Here is a 5,590-nt window from a genome sequence, read left to right as displayed (position 1 = left end):
CGTTCCTCTCTATCAAGAATGAGAACATCCTCATCTCTGAAAGAGTGACCGCTGGCCTGTAAATGAGTGAAAACTGCAGAGTTCTGGCCATTAGACGTAACTCGTCTGTGTTGGGACATTCTTTTGAACAGTGGTTGCTTTGTTTCCTCAATGTATAACTTTTATTTTTCCATAGTTATGTTTTCACTGGATCATAGAATAAACTAGACTTTTTGTCCTTCCTTTTTCCTTTGTTGAAAATTGAAGATGAGATTTTGTTTTGACAAGAGCTGTTACATTTTTGGAGCTACAGGGAAATGATGGCATCACCTAACCTTTAATAATTATGAAATAACTAATAATCTACAAATGTATTTGAATAATTAATATTACACACAACACCTGAAAGTGAATTAACTCATGTTTTTGTTTATTTCTACTAAAATCAATGTCCTACACATTTACATGGAACAGCAGGACTTAAAACTTTTATTGGAAACAGCCTACAGAGACCAAATCTGCCTTTTAAGATTTTATTACACAATTTATAGAAAGCTAAACTAAAAAAAAATAAATAAATAAGCAAAACAAAATATAATTAAAATTGAGAATTTACAAATTTTCCATTTCGGCATCAAGTAATTACTCTGAGTTATCAGAACTTTATTTAAATAGTTTTTGCTTCATAATGATTTAACAAAGATCCCTCTGAAGAAAACTTGGACTTTCTGATCTGTAAGAGGAATTAGATTAAAAATTTATCAGAACCATTAAAATCTTTTGAACTGGATTTGAGATTAGGATCTACGTTTTAAGTTTTACAAACACCAGAGACTGTTTTTGGTATTTTTACTTTGGAAGTTAAGGTCAGAAGGATGTTAATGATAATACCGGATTGTCACATTAGATTAAGGTAGGATCAGATTGGAAGTAAAATGTTTTGTTTAATAACATGAATCAGTTTAAAGTGCCACAGGCAGACCAAACTTCACTTTTCTCATCACCAGGAGGGAGGACTGTGTGACCAGCTGTCCCAGTCTTCCTGAGTGACTCCAGGGAGGTTGATCGGACCTCTGCAAAACCACAGAGAGGAGAGGCTGAAGCCCAAAAACCCACTGATGGTCAGCAGGCAGATTTTTGTGCTAAATCACTAAAAGCTCTAGTGATGCTTTGAGAAACGTTATGAAACTCTTAGGCTGATGGAGTCAGGAGTTTGAATGTGATGCAACATCTATAAGTGTTTAACGGGATTTTGATTGTCAACTGCATGTTGATTATTTTACCTGCAAAATGAGAACACCTCACCACTAAGTTGAGTTGCACAGGGTTTAGAGCTGGCAAAATTTGAATTTGTCTTCTCTGGCTACTTTTGCTGCAGCCCAGTTGTTCTAGAACGCCCCTTCAGTGGGAATTCCTTGTCGGAAAATGTTGAAGTTCAGAATTTAAGACAGCAGGCACTTATTGCAACTCATCAGTGAGTAAAAATCTTACTTTAACTTTTTTTCATGATTTTATTTTTAAGTTTTTTAAGTTAGAAGATACAGATAGACAAATGAACAAACAGGGCCCAAATGTACAGTACAAAGCATTATGCATTGCAATAAATGAATAGTGTATATAAAAAAACGTAATGTTATGCATATAACTACTGTTCCCTGAAGGAAAGGAACGAGGTACAACATCATGTATGGGAACCANCGTTTCATTAAAGAAGAACCCGTCCAGAGGACCTATACAATTTTTTTTCCTTTTGATTTTTTACCTGGATTACTGAGATGCATCAGGACGATAGATGAGATGATGCTCAAATACCTTTATGATGAATATTTTTTATGTCTGGGAGGATAAAAATTTTAATTTCTGGGGTTGGGAAAGGTTTAGAAATTTACTGACGTGACAACAGATGTTATAACTTCTCTTTATAAATTTTTCATAAAATTTCCTTTTAGTTTTCTTAGACATCTTTGACTCCGATCAGGTTCACAGTACAGCACACAGGCCTCAGTGTAAGACCTTGGGGTGAATCAAAACAAAACATGAGCCCTTCTCTAAAGCAGAGACTCTGCACATCAATGACAACTACTTTCCACTATAGTAATAAATTGACCTTATAATGTACATCTCTTCCTGGTTACATCCCTGGAGGTGTTACCTGTTATGTCATAACTCATTGTTGTTTAGGCTAAAGAAAGAACACATGACAGGACACACACCAACTCTTTGTCTGCTTTAACCATAAATGTTGAAATGATCAGAAAGTATAAAACACAATACTGCATCTAACATTCAACTAATCAGTTACAAAATTTCCTTCAAGGTCACACCCTGGAGAAGCATTTCAGTTTCATTTTTACTGAGGGACAGACTGCTTCAATTCTTTTTTATCTTTGTTCTGTGATAAAATGTGGATCTAATCAAGGTAAAAGCAAAAACATACAGGGTGAAACTGATATGAATAGAGAAGTGAGGTTGGGCTTTTACGATTACTGGTGAACACAGATGACAACTGTTTTGGTCCACAAGAAAAATGTATAAAACTCAAGTTTATGATTTTGACCGAATAACAAATTCCACAGGTTTGAATGGCAGACTTCTAATAACAAAGATGGAGTTACAGATTGCAACTCAGCAAAAGTTTTTATGGTGAGGCTGTGAAAATTAATGATCTACTTGATTTACAGGAACAGAGAGCTGGCTGTTATTATAAATTTGACAGTTTTATGTATATACAAGGGTTAGACAATGAAACTGAAACACCTGGTTATGTCACACATAATGTTGTGTGGATTGTGATATTTTGAGCAAAACTGTGCTCTTACCCTGCTAATTGAACCTTCACACTCTGCACTTACTGGTGCAATGTGCAGTTAATGAAGATTGACCACCAGGCTGGTCCAATTTAGCCATGAAACCTCCCACACTAACATGACGTGTTTCAGTTTCATTGTCTATCTCTTTTTTGTGCAAGCAAGACAATACTGGTGGAATAACTAATATTAAGGTGTTTTATTTCTTGTTTGATGCACAAGGTTTTTTCTTCCAGGTCTGAGTTGTTTATTAATAAAGGGGTACAGGCAGAAATAAATGGTCCCAATTTAGTCTTATTTTAGAGAATACGTATGGTCATAAGATGGCAGCAAGGAGGTCAATTGTAATCGATTGACATTAGGATTAATGGCACTTAACATTAGGTGCTTGATTAATGCTGAGTAGTTAGTTAAAAATTTGGTTGATGGCCAGTCAGAGCAGAATATTTCCAGGCTAATTACTGACACTGCCAAAGAGGTCTGAGGAAATGGTCAACCATATTAGGGTTTCTCAGCCAAGTAGATTGGTTCACAAGGATGTTTGGAGTGTGAAAGGCTCTCTGCAGTTTCGATGCCTATGGTCACAGTTATGATTTTGATGACTTGTTGCTGCTGTTGTGGGATTCCAATTATGCAAGTGCTGTGCCTAAAAACCAGAAACAGTGCAGAGTCAATCCACCTGCCACCTTTCAGATGAGACTGTCCTCATCACTGGACCTCTATAAAACTCATATGACGACTGAAGACGTACAGACCAGCGCCCCTTGTCCTAGCTGACATGTGAAAGCATGACTGTAACACTGATGTAGAACACACACGTAGCAGGCATGAACTTTTATTTGAGGCCAATCATAAGTCTTGCTAATGATAATCAATGATTTTTTACTGTGATGTTCTTTTGGATTGTTGAACTGTTAATAAGCTAAGGTTAAAATGTGAAACACTAGGATGTTATCTTAGTGACTAACTGAACCAGGTTGATCAGTGGTGGGTGCCAAATACCAAAAGATAATCAGGAGGTACGATGGAGAACCACTGAGGTGTTTTTCCTGAAGGAAGTGNGTACAACATCATGTATGGGACATATATAAACGCCCCGCAGAGCAGCACCAAACTTGGGTCATAATAACATGCTAGTGCAGCACATCAGACCCAGCGGAGAGCACAGAGTGAGCCACCGAGGGGGCTGTCACATCTAAGCAATAAAACTGAACAAATGTGTGCGGTGAAGACCAGCTGGCCGCAGCACAGATGTCACTCACAGGTACCCCTTTAAATAGGGCCCAGGATGCTGCTACACCCCTGGTGGAGTGAGCTCTCACACCAGATGGGACTGGGAGGCCCCTGCTGCTGTAAGCTAAMGAGATAGCCTCCACAATCCAGTGGGAGAGTCTYTGTCTGGACAGAGCTCTGCCCCTGAGTGGGTTAGCAACACACACAAACAGCTGATCGCATGACCTCACCTCCTGTGTGCAGTCAATGTAAATACGCAGTGCACATAGAGGACACAAAGAATGTAACCTCCTCTGTTCCTCAGATGCAAAAGGAGGAGGATAAAAACTGGACTAACATAATGGTTCAGACTGATTATAAAACAGAAATGTTAATTAATCATCATAAATGTTTTGCAGTGATTTCTCTTAGAGTCTATCTGGAGAAAAGCTAAAGAAATGTTATCATATTCTGTTGTTGAACAACCACAGAATTTAACCTTAACTGGCACCTGGCTGGCAAGTCTTTATCTTTCTTCCTTTCTCTGACTCATCTTACGCCTGAGGGCAGAACCAAAGCCGTCTGTTTCTACTACTAACCACGGACGTCTTTGAGCGGCACACTTCTTCTTCCTGATGCAAACTAGGAAGGAAGGCTGAGTTTCTCTCCTGAGAAGCCAGTTTGGCTCGTTATGTCTTGCCCATGAGCTAACTAGGGGGATCTAACAGCCGGGACAGCGGCACGCCAGCCAGATGTCCCAACCCGAGGCTTCAAGCCTCCCAAGTGTGTTTTAACTCCCGAGGGGAGATTTTATTTTGAAAGAAGGAACCGGATGTACAGCTTGAATCTTTCTGGTTTGGACTGAAACAGACGAAAAGTTACCTGAAATAACACCTTTCTCTCCAAGGAACAGCGAGCGAGCCGATTAAAAAGTTCCCTGACTGATCGGAGGTTAGACAGTGTCTACCCAGGGGTCGCTTAAGAAGCCATCACCAGGTAAAGCTGACGTGTTCCGGGTGACGTGTCATGGAAACTGAGTGCAGAAGGGACGTGCTGATCCGGTTGACCACACTTGATAAATGAAAAATTAGTAGAGATACGAACCTTACTTTCATTCTTTGTTCTTATTTGCCAAAACTTGAGCTGAAAGTGCCAGTGTTTGGTTGTAACATCAGAGCTGACATTTTACTGTTTTATATAAGTAATCTGAGTTGATGTGAATAAAAATTCGGATGCGAGTTTTATCTCATTTAACTTTGAAGCTTGTTATAGGAACAACCACAATCAGGTGTAACTTATGATTTGTTCAATTTGTGTAAATAAATGATTGCATAGTCTTTTATGAATCAACTTGAACTCGTCTGAACGTTCACTTATTGTGTCACTTTTCACTTCGCACAGTCAAGATATTAAAAGTAATGAGAAAATACCTTGGTAAAACTTTCCTCATAACCTTGTTTATGAGAGATGTAGGAAAAGCTTAATTCACCCTAAGCTCTCTCTCAACTTCGCAAAGTTCTCCTAAAGTATGAGAAGTCATTCTCAACTGAGAACAGTTGAGAATGACTTCTAGAATGACTTCTCATACTTTA

At 38.6% G+C, this 5,590-nt stretch overlaps 1 long non-coding RNA gene across 2 annotated transcripts in view; it reads right to left on the bottom strand.

Moving 5' to 3' along the window:
• The window catches only part of LOC106527053 (uncharacterized), a 17,897-nt gene that overhangs the window by 8,176 nt on the left and 4,131 nt on the right, over window positions 1-5,590 (bottom strand). Inside the window, exon 1 of one of the 2 annotated variants that reach the window (XR_001311333.1) lies at window positions 2,799-2,830. The exons of the other annotated variant lie outside the window; for it this stretch is intronic. This is a non-coding gene — a long non-coding RNA (uncharacterized LOC106527053). Of the gene's footprint in view, window positions 1-2,798; window positions 2,831-5,590 lie in introns of those variants that run through there. 2 annotated transcript variants of the gene reach the window in all.

Source organism: Austrofundulus limnaeus, unplaced genomic scaffold (genome assembly GCF_001266775.1).
Source record: "Austrofundulus limnaeus strain Quisiro unplaced genomic scaffold, Austrofundulus_limnaeus-1.0 Scaffold307, whole genome shotgun sequence".
Taxonomy (NCBI): Eukaryota; Metazoa; Chordata; class Actinopteri; order Cyprinodontiformes; family Rivulidae; genus Austrofundulus; species Austrofundulus limnaeus.
The sequence above is the reverse complement of the archived record's forward strand: the minus strand, read 5'-3'. Positions and strand labels throughout refer to the sequence as shown.